Source organism: Eucyclogobius newberryi, unplaced genomic scaffold (assembly GCF_026437365.1).
Source record: "Eucyclogobius newberryi isolate DKJ021-1_F unplaced genomic scaffold, fEucNew1.0.hap1 SCAF_10, whole genome shotgun sequence".
NCBI classification, from domain to species: domain Eukaryota; kingdom Metazoa; phylum Chordata; class Actinopteri; order Gobiiformes; family Gobiidae; genus Eucyclogobius; species Eucyclogobius newberryi.
Window position 1 is genome coordinate 6,908,190 of NW_027315724.1, and position 16,516 is coordinate 6,924,705.

Genomic DNA, 16,516 nt, shown 5'->3' on the forward strand with positions numbered 1-16,516 from the left:
TATAATAGAAATATGCCAGGCATTGCAGTGCTCAGTTTGAGAGTTTCTACTGATATTCATCAGTTTGTCCTTAAACTCTGGACAACTGAGCCACAAAGCTGGAGTTTTAGGGGCTAGTGGCGCAATGGATAACGCGTCTGACTACGGATCAGAAGATTCTAGGTTCGACTCCTGGCTAGCTCGCATCAAATTTTAACTTGAAAACGGTCAGTTGATCAGTGTGAAATAAATAAGTGGTAAATCCTTTAATGTTGAACCAAGGGTTCATTTGGAAGATCAAACCAGATTCTGTCTTCTATCTTCTCAATTTTTAAGCAAGTAAAACTACTGTGTATCGTTTTTGTTTTTTGTTGATAGATTGGTCTGTGTACACTGATTTGATGTCAGACCCCAGTATCAAAAAGTAGATGTGGTAGTATAGCCTATGTACACTGCATTTTGTATGCAGCAGTCCATCAGACCCTCCAGTTGATATACTCCAGTCCACAACCCATCTTTGAAATCAATTTAAAAAAAAGAATCATCTTGTTTACGGGTTTAATTCTGTGTTAGCACTAGGTTAGACCTGGTTTGGTCTTGGTTAAGGCCTTGCTGAATTTTGCTTTCCACCTGCTTTGATTCAGGGTTAGTTCTGGTTCAGACCTGGTTGGTATTCGTCTAGTCCTAGTTTTAATTCAGGTTCGGTACTGGATGGGTAATTTTGCAAAGGAATGTTGCTAAAGCATTTGGTATGTTATTTCACACAACATTTGACAACATTTTGATACAGTAGTGTCGTGTTGTGCACCTCTGGTCCTCCGAAAAATCTGGCCCCAGGGGAAATTAAGTTGAATAGCCCTGGTATAGGGGCTAAGGGCACAATGGATAACGCATGTGACTATGGATCAGAGGATTCTAGGCTCAGTGTGTAAAATAACTGGTAAGTACTAGAATGTTAGACAAGAGCTAATTTGGAGGCCCAAACAAAAACCTGGTCTTTGTCCACTGATTAAATGTCAGTGCCCTACGAAAAAGCAGCTGTGATCGTATAGTGGTAAGTACTCTGCGTTGTGGTCGCAGTAACCCTGGTTCGAATCCGGGTCACGGCATACCTAGCAAGATTTCTTTGCATTTTTCTCATCTCAATCAGTTTCATACATAAGAATATTACAGTAAATAGATAGCTTGACAGCATTCATAAATGTCCAATAATACAATATTCTCACTATGATAGAAATATGCCAGGCATTGCAGTGCTCAGTTTGAGTGTTTCTACTGATATTCATCAGTTTGTCCTTAAACTCTGGACAACTGAGCCACAAAGCTGGAGTTTTAGGGGCTAGTGGCGCAATGGATAACGCGTCTGACTACGGATCAGAAGATTCTGGTTTCGACTCCTGGCTACCTCACATCAAATTTTAACTTGAAAACGGTCAGTTGATCAGTGTGAAATGAATAAGTGGTAAATCCTTTAATGTTAAACCAAGGGTTCATTTGGAAGATCAAACCAGATTCTGTCTTCTATCTTCTCAATTTTTAGGCAAGTAACACTACTGTGTATCGTTTTTGTTTTTTGGTGATAGATTGGTCTTTGTACACTGATTTGATGTCAGACCCCAGTATCAAAAAGTAGATGTGGTAGTATAGCCTATGTACACTGCATTTTGTATGCAGCAGTCCATCAGACCCTCCAGTTGATATACTCCAGTCCACAACCCATCTTTGAAATCAATTTAAAAAAAAGAATCATCTTGTTTACGGGTTTAATTCTGTGTTAGCACTAGGTTAGACCTGGTTTGGTCTTGGTTAAGGCCTTGCTGAATTTTGCTTTCCACCTGCTTTGATTCAGGGTTAGTTCTGGTTCAGACCTGGTTGGTATTCGTCTAGTCCTAGTTTTAATTCAGGTTCGGTACTGGATGGGTAATTTTGCAAAGGAATGTTGCTAAAGCATTTGGTATGTTATTTCACACAACATTTGACAACATTTTGATACAGTAGTGTCGTGTTGTGCACCTCTGGTCCTCCGAAAAATCTGGCCCCAGGGGAAATTAATTGAATAGCCCTGGTATAGGGGCTAAGGGCACAATGGATAACGCATGTGACTATGGATCAGAGGATTCTAGGCTCAGTGTGTAAAATAACTGGTAAGTACTAGAATGTTAGACAAGAGCTAATTTGGAGGCCCAAACAAAAACCTGGTCTTTGTCCACTGATTAAATGTCAGTGCCCTATGAAAAAGCAGCCGTGATCGTATAGTGGTAAGTATTCTGCGTTGTGGTCGCGGCAACCCTGGTTCGAATCCGGGTCACGGCATACCTAGCAAGATTTCTTTCCATTTTTCTCAATCAGTTTCATACATAAGAATATTACAGTAAATAGATAGCTTGACAGCATTCATAAATGTCCAATAATACAATATTCTCACTATGATAGAAATATGCCAGGCATTGCAGCGCTCAGTTTGAGTGTTTCTACTGATATTCATCAGTTTGTCCTTAAACTCTGGACAACTGAGCCACAAAGCTGGAGTTTTAGGGGCTAGTGGCGCAATGGATAACTACGGATCAGAAGATTCTAGTTTCGACTCCTGGCTAGCTCGCATCAAATTTTAACTTGAAAACGGTCAGTTGATCAGTGTGAAATAAATAAGTGGTAAATCCTTTAATGTTAAACCAAGGGTTCATTTGGAAGATCAAACCAGATTCTGTCTTCTATCTTCTCAATTTTTAGGCAAGTAACACTACTGTGTATCGTTTTTGTTTTTTGGTGATAGATTGGTCTTTGTATACTGATTTGATGTCAGACCCCAGTATCAAAAAGTAGATGTGGTAGTATAGCCTATGTACACTGCATTTTGTATGCAGCAGTCCATCAGACCCTCCAGTTGATATACTCCAGTCCACAACCCATCTTTGAAATCAATTTAAAAAAAAGAATCATCTTGTTTACGGGTTTAATTCTGTGTTAGCACTAGGTTAGACCTGGTTTGGTCTTGGTTAAGGCCTTGCTGAATTTTGCTTTCCACCTGCTTTGATTCAGGGTTAGTTCTGGTTCAGACCTGGTTGGTATTCGTCTAGTCCTAGTTTTAATTCAGGTTCGGTACTGGATGGGTAATTTTGCAAAGGAATGTTGCTAAAGCATTTGGTATGTTATTTCACACAACATTTGACAACATTTTGATACAGTAGTGTCGTGTTGTGCACCTCTGGTCCTCCGAAAAATCTGGCCCCAGGGGAAATTAAGTTGAATAGCCCTGGTATAGGGGCTAAGGGCACAATGGATAACGCATGTGACTATGGATCAGAGGATTCTAGGCTCAGTGTGTAAAATAACTGGTAAGTACTAGAATGTTAGACAAGAGCTAATTTGGAGGCCCAAACAAAAACCTGGTCTTTGTCCACTGATTAAATGTCAGTGCCCTACGAAAAAGCAGCCGTGATCGTATAGTGGTAAGTACTCTGCGTTGTGGTCGCAGCAACCCCGGTTCGAATCCGGGTCATGGCATACCTACCAAGATTTCTTTGCATTTTTCTCAATCAGTTTCATACATAAGAATATTACAGTAAATTGATAGCTTGACAGCATTCATAAATGTCCAATAATACAATATTCTCACTATAATAGAAATATGCCAGGCATTGCAGTGCTCAGTTTGAGTGTTTCTACTGATATTCATCAGTTTGTCCTTAAACTCTGGACAGCTGAGCCACAAAGCGGGAGATTTAGGGGCTAGTGGCGCAATGGATAACGCGTCTGACTACGAATTAGAAGATTCTGGGTTCGACTCCTGGCTAGCTCGCATCAAATCTTAACTTGAAAACGGTCAGTTGATCAGTGTGAAGTAAATAAGTGGTAAATCCTTTAATGTTGAACTATGGGTTCATTTGGAAGATCAAACCAGATTCTGTCTTCTATCTTCTCAATTTTTAAGCAAGTAAAACTACTGTGTATCGTTTTTGTTTTTTGTTGATAGATTGGTCTGTGTACACTGATTTGATGTCAGACCCCAGTATCAAAAAGTAGATGTGGTAGTATAGCCTATGTACACTGCATTTTGTATGCAGCAGTCCATCAGACCCTCCAGTTGATATACTCCAGTCCACAACCCATCTTTGAAATCAATTTAAAAAAAAGAATCATCTTGTTTACGGGTTTAATTCTGTGTTAGCACTAGGTTAGACCTGGTTTGGTCTTGGTTAAGGCCTTGCTGAATTTTGCTTTCCACCTGCTTTGATTCAGGGTTAGTTCTGGTTCAGACCTGGTTGGTATTCGTCTAGTCCTAGTTTTAATTCAGGTTCGGTACTGGATGGGTAATTTTGCAAAGGAATGTTGCTAAAGCATTTGGTATGTTATTTCACACAACATTTGACAACATTTTGATACAGTAGTGTCGTGTTGTGCACCTCTGGTCCTCCGAAAAATCTGGCCCCAGGGGAAATTAAGTTGAATAGCCCTGGTATAGGGGCTAAGGGCACAATGGATAACGCAGGTGACTATGGATCAGAGGATTCTAGGCTCAGTGTGTAAAATAACTGGTAAGTACTAGAATGTTAGACAAGAGCTAATTTGGAGGCCCAAACAAAAACCTGGTCTTTGTCCACTGATTAAATGTCAGTGCTCTACGAAAAAGCAGCCGTGATCGTATAGTGGTAAGTACTCTGCGTTGTGGTCGCAGCAACCCCGGTTCGAATCCGGGTCACGGCATACCTAGCAAGATTTCTTTGCATTTTTCTCAATCAGTTTCATACATAAGAATATTACAGTAAATAGATAGCTTGACAGCATTCATAAATGTCCAAAAATACAATATTCTCACTATGATAGAAATATGCCAGGCATTGCAGTGCTCAGTTTGAGTGTTTCTACTGATATTCATCAGTTTGTCCTTAAACTCTGGACAACTGAGCCACAAAGCTGGAGTTTTAGGGGCTAGTGGCGCAATGGATAACTACGGATCAGAAGATTCTAGTTTCGACTCCTGGCTAGCTCGCATCAAATTTTAACTTGAAAACGGTCAGTTGATCAGTGTGAAATAAATAAGTGGTAAATCCTTTAATGTTAAACCAAGGGTTCATTTGGAAGATCAAACCAGATTCTGTCTTCTATCTTCTCAATTTTTAGGCAAGTAACACTACTGTGTATCGTTTTTGTTTTTTGGTGATAGATTGGTCTTTGTACACTGATTTGATGTCAGACCCCAGTATCAAAAAGTAGATGTGGTAGTATAGTCTATGTACACTGCATTTTGTATGCAGCAGTTAATCAGACCCTCCAGTTGATATACTCCAGTCCACAACCCATCTTTGAAATCAATTTAAAAAAAAGAATCATCTTGTTTACGGGTTTAATTCTGTGTTAGCACTAGGTTAGACCTGGTTTGGTCTTGGTTAAGGCCTTGCTGAATTTTGCTTTCCACCTGCTTTGATTCAGGGTTAGTTCTGGTTCAGACCTGGTTGGTATTCGTCTAGTCCTAGTTTTAATTCAGGTTCGGTACTGGATGGGTAATTTTGCAAAGGAATGTTGCTAAAGCATTTGGTATGTTATTTCACACAACATTTGACAACATTTTGATACAGTAGTGTCGTGTTGTGCACCTCTGGTCCTCCGAAAAATCTGGCCCCAGGGGAAATTAAGTTGAATAGCCCTGGTATAGGGGCTAAGGGCACAATGGATAACGCATGTGACTATGGATCAGAGGATTCTAGGCTCAGTGTGTAAAATAACTGGTAAGTACTAGAATGTTAGACAAGAGCTAATTTGGAGGCCCAAAAAAAAAAACTGGTCTTTGTCCACTGATTAAATGTCAGTGCCCTACGAAAAAGCAGCTGTCATCGTATAGTGGTAAGTATTCTGCGTTGTGGTCGCAGCAACCCCGGTTCGAATCCGGGTCACGGCATACCTAGCAAGATTTCTTTCCATTTTTCTCAATCAGTTTCATACATAAGAATATTACAGTAAATAGATAGCTTGACAGCATTCATAAATGTCCAATAATACAATATTCTCACTATGATAGAAATATGCCAGGCATTGCAGCGCTCAGTTTGAGTGTTTCTACTGATATTCATCAGTTTGTCCTTAAACTCTGGACAACTGAGACACAAAGCTGGAGTTTTAGGGGCTAGTGGCGCAATGGATAACTACGGATCAGAAGATTCTTGTTTCGACTCCTGGCTAGCTCGCATCAAATTTTAACTTGAAAACGGTCAGTTGATCAGTGTGAAATAAATAAGTGGTAAATCCTTTAATGTTAAACCAAGGGTTCATTTGGAAGATCAAACCAGATTCTGTCTTCTATCTTCTCAATTTTTAGGCAAGTAACACTACTGTGTATCGTTTTTGTTTTTTGGTGATAGATTGGTCTTTGTATACTGATTTGATGTCAGACCCCAGTATCAAAAAGTAGATGTGGTAGTATAGCCTATGTACACTGCATTTTGTATGCAGCAGTCCATCAGACCCTCCAGTTGATATACTCCAGTCCACAACCCATCTTTGAAATCAATTTAAAAAAAAGAATCATCTTGTTTACGGGTTTAATTCTGTGTTAGCACTAGGTTAGACCTGGTTTGGTCTTGGTTAAGGCCTTGCTGAATTTTGCTTTCCACCTGCTTTGATTCAGGGTTAGTTCTGGTTCAGACCTGGTTGGTATTCGTCTAGTCCTAGTTTTAATTCAGGTTCGGTACTGGATGGGTAATTTTGCAAAGGAATGTTGCTAAAGCATTTGGTATGTTATTTCACACAATATTTGACAACATTTTGATACAGTAGTGTCGTGTTGTGCACCTCTGGTCCTCCGAAAAATCTGGCCCCAGGGGAAATTAAGTTGAATAGCCCTGGTATAGGGGCTAAGGGCACAATGGATAACGCATGTGACTATGGATCAGAGGATTCTAGGCTCAGTGTGTAAAATAACTGGTAAGTACTAGAATGTTAGACAAGAGCTAATTTGGAGGCCCAAACAAAAACCTGGTCTTTGTCCACTGATTAAATGTCAGTGCCCTACGAAAAAGCAGCCGTGATCGTATAGTGGTAAGTACTCTGCGTTGTGGTCGCAGCAACCCCGGTTCGAATCCGGGTCACGGCATACCTAACAAGATTTCTTTGCATTTTTCTCAATCAGTTTCATACATAAGAATATTACAGTAAATTGATAGCTTGACAGCATTCATAAATGTCCAATAGTACAATATTCTCACTATAATAGAAATATGCCAGGCATTGCAGTGCTCAGTTTGAGTGTTTCTACTGATATTCATCAGTTTGTCCTTAAACTCTGGACAGCTGAGCCACAAAGCTGGAGATTTAGGGGCTAGTGGCGCAATGGATAACTACGGATCAGAAGATTCTAGTTTCGACTCCTGGCTAGCTCGCATCAAATTTTAACTTGAAAACGGTCAGTTGATCAGTGTGAAATAAATAAGTGGTAAATCCTTTAATGTTAAACCAAGGGTTCATTTGGAAGATCAAACCAGATTCTGTCTTCTATCTTCTCAATTTTTAGGCAAGTAACACTACTGTGTATCGTTTTTGTTTTTTGGTGATAGATTGGTCTTTGTACACTGATTTGATGTCAGACCCCAGTATCAAAAAGTAGATGTGGTAGTATAGCCTATGTACACTGCATTTTGTATGCAGCAGTCCATCAGACCCTCCAGTTGATATACTCCAGTCCACAACCCATCTTTGAAATCAATTTAAAAAAAAGAATCATCTTGTTTACGGGTTTAATTCTGTGTTAGCACTAGGTTAGACCTGGTTTGGTCTTGGTTAAGGCCTTGCTGAATTTTGCTTTCCACCTGCTTTGATTCAGGGTTAGTTCTGGTTCAGACCTGGTTGGTATTCGTCTAGTCCTAGTTTTAATTCAGGTTCGGTACTGGATGGGTAATTTTGCAAAGGAATGTTGCTAAAGCATTTGGTATGTTATTTCACACAACATTTGACAACATTTTGATACAGTAGTGTCGAGTTGTGCACCTCTGGTCCTCCGAAAAATCCGGCCCCAGGGGAAATTAATTGAAAAGCCCTGGTATAGGGGCTAAGGGCACAATGGATAACGCATGTGACTATGGATCAGAGGATTCTAGGCTCAGTGTGTAAAATAACTGGTAAGTACTAGAATGTTAGACAAGAGCTAATTTGGAGGCCCAAACAAAAACCTGGTCTTTGTCCACTGATTAAATGTCAGTGCTCTACAAAAAAGCAGCCGTGATCGTATAGTGGTAAGTACTCTGCGTTGTGGTCGCAGCAACCCCGGTTCGAATCCGGGTCACGGCATACCTAGCAAGATTTCTTTGCATTTTTCTCAATCAGTTTCATACATAAGAATATTACAGTAAATAGATAGCTTGACAGCATTCATAAATGTCCAAAAATACAATATTCTCACTATGATAGAAATATGCCAGGCATTGCAGTGCTCAGTTTGAGTGTTTCTACTGATATTCATCAGTTTGTCCTTAAACTCTGGACAACTGAGCCACAAAGCTGGAGTTTTAGGGGCTAGTGGCGCAATGGATAACGCGTCTGACTACGGATCAGAAGATTCTAGTTTCGACTCCTGGCTAGCTCGCATCAAATTTTAACTTGAAAACGGTCAGTTGATCAGTGTGAAATGAATAAGTGGTAAATCCTTTAATGTTAAACCAAGGGTTCATTTGGAAGATCAAACCAGATTATGTCTTCTATCTTCTCAATTTTTAGGCAAGTAACACTACTGTGTATCGTTTTTGTTTTTTGGTGATAGATTGGTCTTTGTACACTGATTTGATGTCAGACCCCAGTATCAAAAAGTAGATGTGGTAGTATAGCCTATGTACACTGCATTTTGTATGCAGCAGTCCATCAGACCCTCCAGTTGATATACTCCAGTCCACAACCCATCTTTGAAATCAATTTAAAAAAAAGAATCATCTTGTTTACGGGTTTAATTCTGTGTTAGCACTAGGTTAGACCTGGTTTGGTCTTGGTTAAGGCCTTGCTGAATTTTGCTTTCCACCTGCTTTGATTCAGGGTTAGTTCTGGTTCAGACCTGGTTGGTATTCGTCTAGTCCTAGTTTTAATTCAGGTTCGGTACTGGATGGGTAATTTTGCAAAGGAATGTTGCTAAAGCATTTGGTATGTTATTTCACACAACATTTGACAACATTTTGATACAGTAGTGTCAAGTTGTGCACCTCTGGTCCTCCGAAAAATCCGGCCTCAGGGGAAATTAATTGAATAGCCCTGGTATAGGGGCTAAGGGCACAATGGATAACGCATGTGACTATGGATCAGAGGATTCTAGGCTCAGTGTGTAAAATAACTGGTAAGTACTAGAATGTTAGACAAGAGCTAATTTGGAGGCCCAAACAAAAACCTGGTCTTTGTCCACTGATTAAATGTCAGTGCCCTACGAAAAAGCAGCCGTGATCGTATAGTGGTAAGTACTCTGCGTTGTGGTCGCAGCAACCCCGGTTCGAATCCGGGTCACGGCATACCTAGCAAGATTTCTTTGCATTTTTCTCAATCAGTTTCATACATAAGAATATTACAGTAAATAGATAGCTTGACAGCATTCATAAATGTCCAATAATACAATATTCTCACTATGATAGAAATATGCCAGGCATTGCAGTGCTCAGTTTGAGTGTTTCTACTGATATTCATCAGTTTGTCCTTAAACTCTGGACAACTGAGCCACAAAGCTGGAGTTTTAGGGGCTAGTGGCGCAATGGATAACGCGTCTGACTACGGATCAGAAGATTCTAGTTTCGACTCCTGGCTAGCTCGCATCAAATTTTAACTTGAAAACGGTCAGTTGATCAGTGTGAAATGAATAAGTGGTAAATCCTTTAATGTTAAACCAAGGGTTCATTTGGAAGATCAAACCAGATTCTGTCTTCTATCTTCTCAATTTTTAGGCAAGTAACACTACTGTGTATCGTTTTTGTTTTTTGGTGATAGATTGGTCTTTGTACACTGATTTGATGTCAGACCCCAGTATCAAAAAGTAGATGTGGTAGTATAGCCTATGTACACTGCATTTTGTATGCAGCAGTCCATCAGACCCTCCAGTTGATGTACTCCAGTCCACAACCCATCTTTGAAATCAATTTAAAAAAAAGAATAATCTTGTTTACGGGTTTAATTCTGTGTTAGCACTAGGTTAGACCTGGTTTGGTCTTGGTTAAGGCCTTGCTGAATTTTGCTTTCCACCTGCTTTGATTCAGGGTTAGTTCTGGTTCAGACCTGGTTGGTATTCGTCTAGTCCTAGTTTTAATTCAGGTTCGGTACTGGATGGGTAATTTTGCAAAGGAATGTTGCTAAAGCATTTGGTATGTTATTTCACACAACATTTGACAACATTTTGATACAGTAGTGTCGTGTTGTGCACCTCTGGTCCTCCGAAAAATCTGGCCCCAGGGGAAATTAAGTTGAATAGCCCTGGTATAGGGGCTAAGGGCACAATGGATAACGCATGTGACTATGGATCAGAGGATTATAGGCTCAATGTGTAAAATAACTGGTAAGTACTAGAATGTTAGACAAGAGCTAATTTGGAGGCCCAAAAAAAAAAACTGGTCTTTGTCCACTGATTAAATGTCAGTGCCCTACGAAAAAGCAGCTGTGATCGTATAGTGGTAAGTATTCTGCGTTGTGGTCGCAGTAACCCCGGTTCGAATCCGGGTCACGGCATACCTAGCAAGATTTCTTTCCATTTTTCTCAATCAGTTTCATACATAAGAATATTACAGTAAATAGATAGCTTGACAGCATTCATAAATGTCCAATAATACAATATTCTCACTATGATAGAAATATGCCAGGCATTGCAGCGCTCTGTTTGAGTGTTTCTACTGATATTCATCAGTTTGTCCTTAAACTCTGGACAACTGAGCCACAAAGCTGGAGTTTTAGGGGCTAGTGGCGCAATGGATAACTACGGATCAGAAGATTCTAGTTTCGACTCCTGGCTAGCTCGCATCAAATTTTAACTTGAAAACGGTCAGTTGATCAGTGTGAAATAAATAAGTGGTAAATCCTTTAATGTTAAACCAAGGGTTCATTTGGAAGATCAAACCAGATTCTGTCTTCTATCTTCTCAATTTTTAGGCAAGTAACACTACTGTGTATCGTTTTTGTTTTTTGGTGATAGATTGGTCTTTGTATACTGATTTGATGTCAGACCCCAGTATCAAAAAGTAGATGTGGTAGTATAGCCTATGTACACTGCATTTTGTATGCAGCAGTCCATCAGACCCTCCAGTTGATATACTCCAGTCCACAACCCATCTTTGAAATCAATTTAAAAAAAAGAATCATCTTGTTTACGGGTTTAATTCTGTGTTAGCACTAGGTTAGACCTGGTTTGGTCTTGGTTAAGGCCTTGCTGAATTTTGCTTTCCACCTGCTTTGATTCAGGGTTAGTTCTGGTTCAGACCTGGTTGGTATTCGTCTAGTCCTAGTTTTAATTCAGGTTCGGTACTGGATGGGTAATTTTGCAAAGGAATGTTGCTAAAGCATTTGGTATGTTATTTCACACAATATTTGACAACATTTTGATACAGTAGTGTCGTGTTGTGCACCTCTGGTCCTCCGAAAAATCTGGCCCCAGGGGAAATTAAGTTGAATAGCCCTGGTATAGGGGCTAAGGGCACAATGGATAACGCATGTGACTATGGATCAGAGGATTCTAGGCTCAGTGTGTAAAATAACTGGTAAGTACTAGAATGTTAGACAAGAGCTAATTTGGAGGCCCAAACAAAAACCTGGTCTTTGTCCACTGATTAAATGTCAGTGCCCTACGAAAAAGCAGCCGTGATCGTATAGTGGTAAGTACTCTGCGTTGTGGTCGCAGCAACCCCGGTTCGAATCCGGGTCACGGCATACCTACCAAGATTTCTTTGCATTTTTCTCAATCAGTTTCATACATAAGAATATTACAGTAAATTGATAGCTTGACAGCATTCATAAATGTCCAATAGTACAATATTCTCACTATAATAGAAATATGCCAGGCATTGCAGTGCTCAGTTTGAGTGTTTCTACTGATATTCATCAGTTTGTCCTTAAACTCTGGACAGCTGAGCCACAAAGCTGGAGATTTAGGGGCTAGTGGCGCAATGGATAACGCGTCTGACTACGAATTAGAAGATTCTGGGTTTGACTCCTGGCTAGCTCTCATCAAATCTTAACTTGAAAACGGTCAGTTGATCAGTGTGAAATAAATAAGTGGTAAATCCTTTAATGTTGAACTATGGGTTCATTTGGAAGATCAAACCAGATTCTGTCTTCTATCTTCTCAATTTTTAAGCAAGTAAAACTACTGTGTATCGTTTTTGTTTTTTGTTGATAGATTGGTCTGTGTACACTGATTTGATGTCAGACCCCAGTATCAAAAAGTAGATGTGGTAGTATAGCCTATGTACACTGCATTTTGTATGCAGCAGTCCATCAGACCCTCCAGTTGATATACTCCAGTCCACAACCCATCTTTGAAATCAATTTAAAAAAAAGAATCATCTTGTTTACGGGTTTAATTCTGTGTTAGCACTAGGTTAGATCTGGTTTGGTCTTGGTTAAGGCCTTGCTGAATTTTGCTTTCCACCTGCTTTGATTCAGGGTTAGTTCTGGTTCAGACCTGGTTGGTATTCGTCTAGTCCTAGTTTTAATTCAGGTTCGGTACTGGATGGGTAATTTTGCAAAGGAATGTTGCTAAAGCATTTGGTATGTTATTTCACACAACATTTGACAACATTTTGATACAGTAGTGTCGTGTTGTGCACCTCTGGTCCTCCGAAAAATCTGGCCCCAGGGGAAATTAAGTTGAATAGCCCTGGTATAGGGGCTAAGGGCACAATGGATAACGCATGTGACTATGGATCAGAGGATTCTAGGCTCAGTGTGTAAAATAACTGGTAAGTACTAGAATGTTAGACAAGAGCTAATTTGGAGGCCCAAACAAAAACCTGGTCTTTGTCCACTGATTAAATGTCAGTGCTCTACAAAAAAGCAGCCGTGATCGTATAGTGGTAAGTACTCTGCGTTGTGGTCGCAGCAACCCCGGTTCGAATCCGGGTCACGGCATACCTAGCAAGATTTCTTTGCATTTTTCTCAATCAGTTTCATACATAAGAATATTACAGTAAATAGATAGCTTGACAGCATTCATAAATGTCCAATAATACAATATTCTCACTATGATAGAAATATGCCAGGCATTGCAGTGCTCAGTTTGAGTGTTTCTACTGATATTCATCAGTTTGTCCTTAAACTCTGGACAACTGAGCCACAAAGCTGGAGTTTTAGGGGCTAGTGGCGCAATGGATAACTACGGATCAGAAGATTCTAGTTTCGACTCCTGGCTAGCTCGCATCAAATTTTAACTTGAAAACGGTCAGTTGATCAGTGTGAAATAAATAAGTGGTAAATCCTTTAATGTTAAACCAAGGGTTCATTTGGAAGATCAAACCAGATTCTGTCTTCTATCTTCTCAATTTTTAGGCAAGTAACACTACTGTGTATCGTTTTTGTTTTTTGGTGATAGATTGGTCTTTGTACACTGATTTGATGTCAGACCCCAGTATCAAAAAGTAGATGTGGTAGTATAGCCTATGTACACTGCATTTTGTATGCAGCAGTCCATCAGACCCTCCAGTTGATATACTCCAGTCCACAACCCATCTTTGAAATCAATTTAAAAAAAAGAATCATCTTGTTTACGGGTTTAATTCTGTGTTAGCACTAGGTTAGACCTGGTTTGGTCTTGGTTAAGGCCTTGCTGAATTTTGCTTTCCACCTGCTTTGATTCAGGGTTAGTTCTGGTTCAGACCTGGTTGGTATTCGTCTAGTCCTAGTTTTAATTCAGGTTCGGTACTGGATGGGTAATTTTGCAAAGGAATGTTGCTAAAGCATTTGGTATGTTATTTCACACAACATTTGACAACATTTTGATACAGTAGTGTCGAGTTGTGCACCTCTGGTCCTCCGAAAAATCCGGCCCCAGGGGAAATTAATTGAATAGCCCTGGTATAGGGGCTAAGGGCACAATGGATAACGCATGTGACTATGGATCAGAGGATTCTAGGCTCAGTGTGTAAAATAACTGGTAAGTACTAGAATGTTAGACAAGAGCTAATTTGGAGGCCCAAACAAAAACCTGGTCTTTGTCCACTGATTAAATGTCAGTGCCCTACGAAAAAGCAGCCGTGATCGTATAGTGGTAAGTACTCTGCGTTGTGGTCGCAGCAACCCCGGTTCGAATCCGGGTCACGGCATACCTAGCAAGATTTCTTTGCATTTTTCTCAATCAGTTTCATACATAAGAATATTACAGTAAATAGATAGCTTGACAGCATTCATAAATGTCCAATAATACAATATTCTCACTATGATAGAAATATGCCAGGCATTGCAGTGCTCAGTTTGAGTGTTTCTACTGATATTCATCAGTTTGTCCTTAAACTCTGGACAACTGAGCCACAAAGCTGGAGTTTTAGGGGCTAGTGGCGCAATGGATAACGCGTCTGACTACGGATCAGAAGATTCTAGTTTCGACTCCTGGCTAGCTCGCATCAAATTTTAACTTGAAAACGGTCAGTTGATCAGTGTGAAATGAATAAGTGGTAAATCCTTTAATGTTAAACCAAGGGTTCATTTGGAAGATCAAACCAGATTATGTCTTCTATCTTCTCAATTTTTAGGCAAGTAACACTACTGTGTATCGTTTTTGTTTTTTGGTGATAGATTGGTCTTTGTACACTGATTTGATGTCAGACCCCAGTATCAAAAAGTAGATGTGGTAGTATAGCCTATGTACACTGCATTTTGTATGCAGCAGTCCATCAGACCCTCCAGTTGATATACTCCAGTCCACAACCCATCTTTGAAATCAATTTAAAAAAAAGAATCATCTTGTTTACGGGTTTAATTCTGTGTTAGCACTAGGTTAGACCTGGTTTGGTCTTGGTTAAGGCCTTGCTGAATTTTGCTTTCCACCTGCTTTGATTCAGGGTTAGTTCTGGTTCAGACCTGGTTGGTATTCGTCTAGTCCTAGTTTTAATTCAGGTTCGGTACTGGATGGGTAATTTTGCAAAGGAATGTTGCTAAAGCATTTGGTATGTTATTTCACACAACATTTGACAACATTTTGATACAGTAGTGTCAAGTTGTGCACCTCTGGTCCTCCGAAAAATCCGGCCTCAGGGGAAATTAATTGAATAGCCCTGGTATAGGGGCTAAGGGCACAATGGATAACGCATGTGACTATGGATCAGAGGATTCTAGGCTCAGTGTGTAAAATAACTGGTAAGTACTAGAATGTTAGACAAGAGCTAATTTGGAGGCCCAAACAAAAACCTGGTCTTTGTCCACTGATTAAATGTCAGTGCCCTACGAAAAAGCAGCCGTGATCGTATAGTGGTAAGTACTCTGCGTTGTGGTCGCAGCAACCCCGGTTCGAATCCGGGTCACGGCATACCTAGCAAGATTTCTTTGCATTTTTCTCAATCAGTTTCATACATAAGAATATTACAGTAAATAGATAGCTTGACAGCATTCATAAATGTCCAATAATACAATATTCTCACTATGATAGAAATATGCCAGGCATTGCAGTGCTCAGTTTGAGTGTTTCTACTGATATTCATCAGTTTGTCCTTAAACTCTGGACAACTGAGCCACAAAGCTGGAGTTTTAGGGGCTAGTGGCGCAATGGATAACGCGTCTGACTACGGATCAGAAGATTCTAGTTTCGACTCCTGGCTAGCTCGCATCAAATTTTAACTTGAAAACGGTCAGTTGATCAGTGTGAAATGAATAAGTGGTAAATCCTTTAATGTTAAACCAAGGGTTCATTTGGAAGATCAAACCAGATTCTGTCTTCTATCTTCTCAATTTTTAGGCAAGTAACACTACTGTGTATCGTTTTTGTTTTTTGGTGATAGATTGGTCTTTGTACACTGATTTGATGTCAGACCCCAGTATCAAAAAGTAGATGTGGTAGTATAGCCTATGTACACTGCATTTTGTATGCAGCAGTCCATCAGACCCTCCAGTTGATGTACTCCAGTCCACAACCCATCTTTGAAATCAATTTAAAAAAAAGAATAATCTTGTTTACGGGTTTAATTCTGTGTTAGCACTAGGTTAGACCTGGTTTGGTCTTGGTTAAGGCCTTGCTGAATTTTGCTTTCCACCTGCTTTGATTCAGGGTTAGTTCTGGTTCAGACCTGGTTGGTATTCGTCTAGTCCTAGTTTTAATTCAGGTTCGGTACTGGATGGGTAATTTTGCAAAGGAATGTTGCTAAAGCATTTGGTATGTTATTTCACACAACATTTGACAACATTTTGATACAGTAGTGTCGTGTTGTGCACCTCTGGTCCTCCGAAAAATCTGGCCCCAGGGGAAATTAAGTTGAATAGCCCTGGTATAGGGGCTAAGGGCACAATGGATAACGCATGTGACTATGGATCAGAGGATTATAGGCTCAATGTGTAAAATAACTGGTAAGTACTAGAATGTTAGACAAGAGCTAATTTGGAGGCCCAAAAAAAA

General features: G+C 39.9%; 13 non-coding genes across 13 annotated transcripts; all 13 read left to right on the forward strand.

Moving 5' to 3' along the window:
* Nucleotides 1–110: 110 nt before the first annotated feature.
* Nucleotides 111–183, forward strand: trnar-acg (transfer RNA arginine (anticodon ACG)). The gene has a single exon. It is a non-coding gene; the product is annotated as a tRNA-Arg (tRNA).
* An 833-nt stretch (nucleotides 184–1,016) lies between these two features.
* On the forward strand, nucleotides 1,017–1,088 carry trnah-gug (transfer RNA histidin (anticodon GUG)). The gene has a single exon. It is a non-coding gene; the product is annotated as a tRNA-His (tRNA).
* A 2,323-nt stretch (nucleotides 1,089–3,411) lies between these two features.
* On the forward strand, nucleotides 3,412–3,483 carry trnah-gug (transfer RNA histidin (anticodon GUG)). Its single transcript has one exon. It is a non-coding gene; the product is annotated as a tRNA-His (tRNA).
* A 222-nt stretch (nucleotides 3,484–3,705) lies between these two features.
* On the forward strand, nucleotides 3,706–3,778 carry trnar-acg (transfer RNA arginine (anticodon ACG)). Its single transcript has one exon. It is a non-coding gene; the product is annotated as a tRNA-Arg (tRNA).
* Nucleotides 3,779–4,611: 833 nt separating this feature from the next.
* trnah-gug (transfer RNA histidin (anticodon GUG)) lies at nucleotides 4,612–4,683 on the forward strand. The gene has a single exon. It is a non-coding gene; the product is annotated as a tRNA-His (tRNA).
* Nucleotides 4,684–6,994: 2,311 nt separating this feature from the next.
* trnah-gug (transfer RNA histidin (anticodon GUG)) lies at nucleotides 6,995–7,066 on the forward strand. The gene has a single exon. It is a non-coding gene; the product is annotated as a tRNA-His (tRNA).
* Nucleotides 7,067–8,184: 1,118 nt separating this feature from the next.
* On the forward strand, nucleotides 8,185–8,256 carry trnah-gug (transfer RNA histidin (anticodon GUG)). Its single transcript has one exon. It is a non-coding gene; the product is annotated as a tRNA-His (tRNA).
* Nucleotides 8,257–9,383: 1,127 nt separating this feature from the next.
* On the forward strand, nucleotides 9,384–9,455 carry trnah-gug (transfer RNA histidin (anticodon GUG)). Its single transcript has one exon. It is a non-coding gene; the product is annotated as a tRNA-His (tRNA).
* Nucleotides 9,456–10,584: 1,129 nt separating this feature from the next.
* Nucleotides 10,585–10,656, forward strand: trnah-gug (transfer RNA histidin (anticodon GUG)). The gene has a single exon. It is a non-coding gene; the product is annotated as a tRNA-His (tRNA).
* Nucleotides 10,657–11,775: 1,119 nt separating this feature from the next.
* trnah-gug (transfer RNA histidin (anticodon GUG)) lies at nucleotides 11,776–11,847 on the forward strand. The gene has a single exon. It is a non-coding gene; the product is annotated as a tRNA-His (tRNA).
* A 1,128-nt stretch (nucleotides 11,848–12,975) lies between these two features.
* trnah-gug (transfer RNA histidin (anticodon GUG)) lies at nucleotides 12,976–13,047 on the forward strand. Its single transcript has one exon. It is a non-coding gene; the product is annotated as a tRNA-His (tRNA).
* A 1,118-nt stretch (nucleotides 13,048–14,165) lies between these two features.
* On the forward strand, nucleotides 14,166–14,237 carry trnah-gug (transfer RNA histidin (anticodon GUG)). Its single transcript has one exon. It is a non-coding gene; the product is annotated as a tRNA-His (tRNA).
* Nucleotides 14,238–15,364: 1,127 nt separating this feature from the next.
* On the forward strand, nucleotides 15,365–15,436 carry trnah-gug (transfer RNA histidin (anticodon GUG)). Its single transcript has one exon. It is a non-coding gene; the product is annotated as a tRNA-His (tRNA).
* The last annotated feature ends 1,080 nt before the right edge of the window (nucleotides 15,437–16,516 follow it).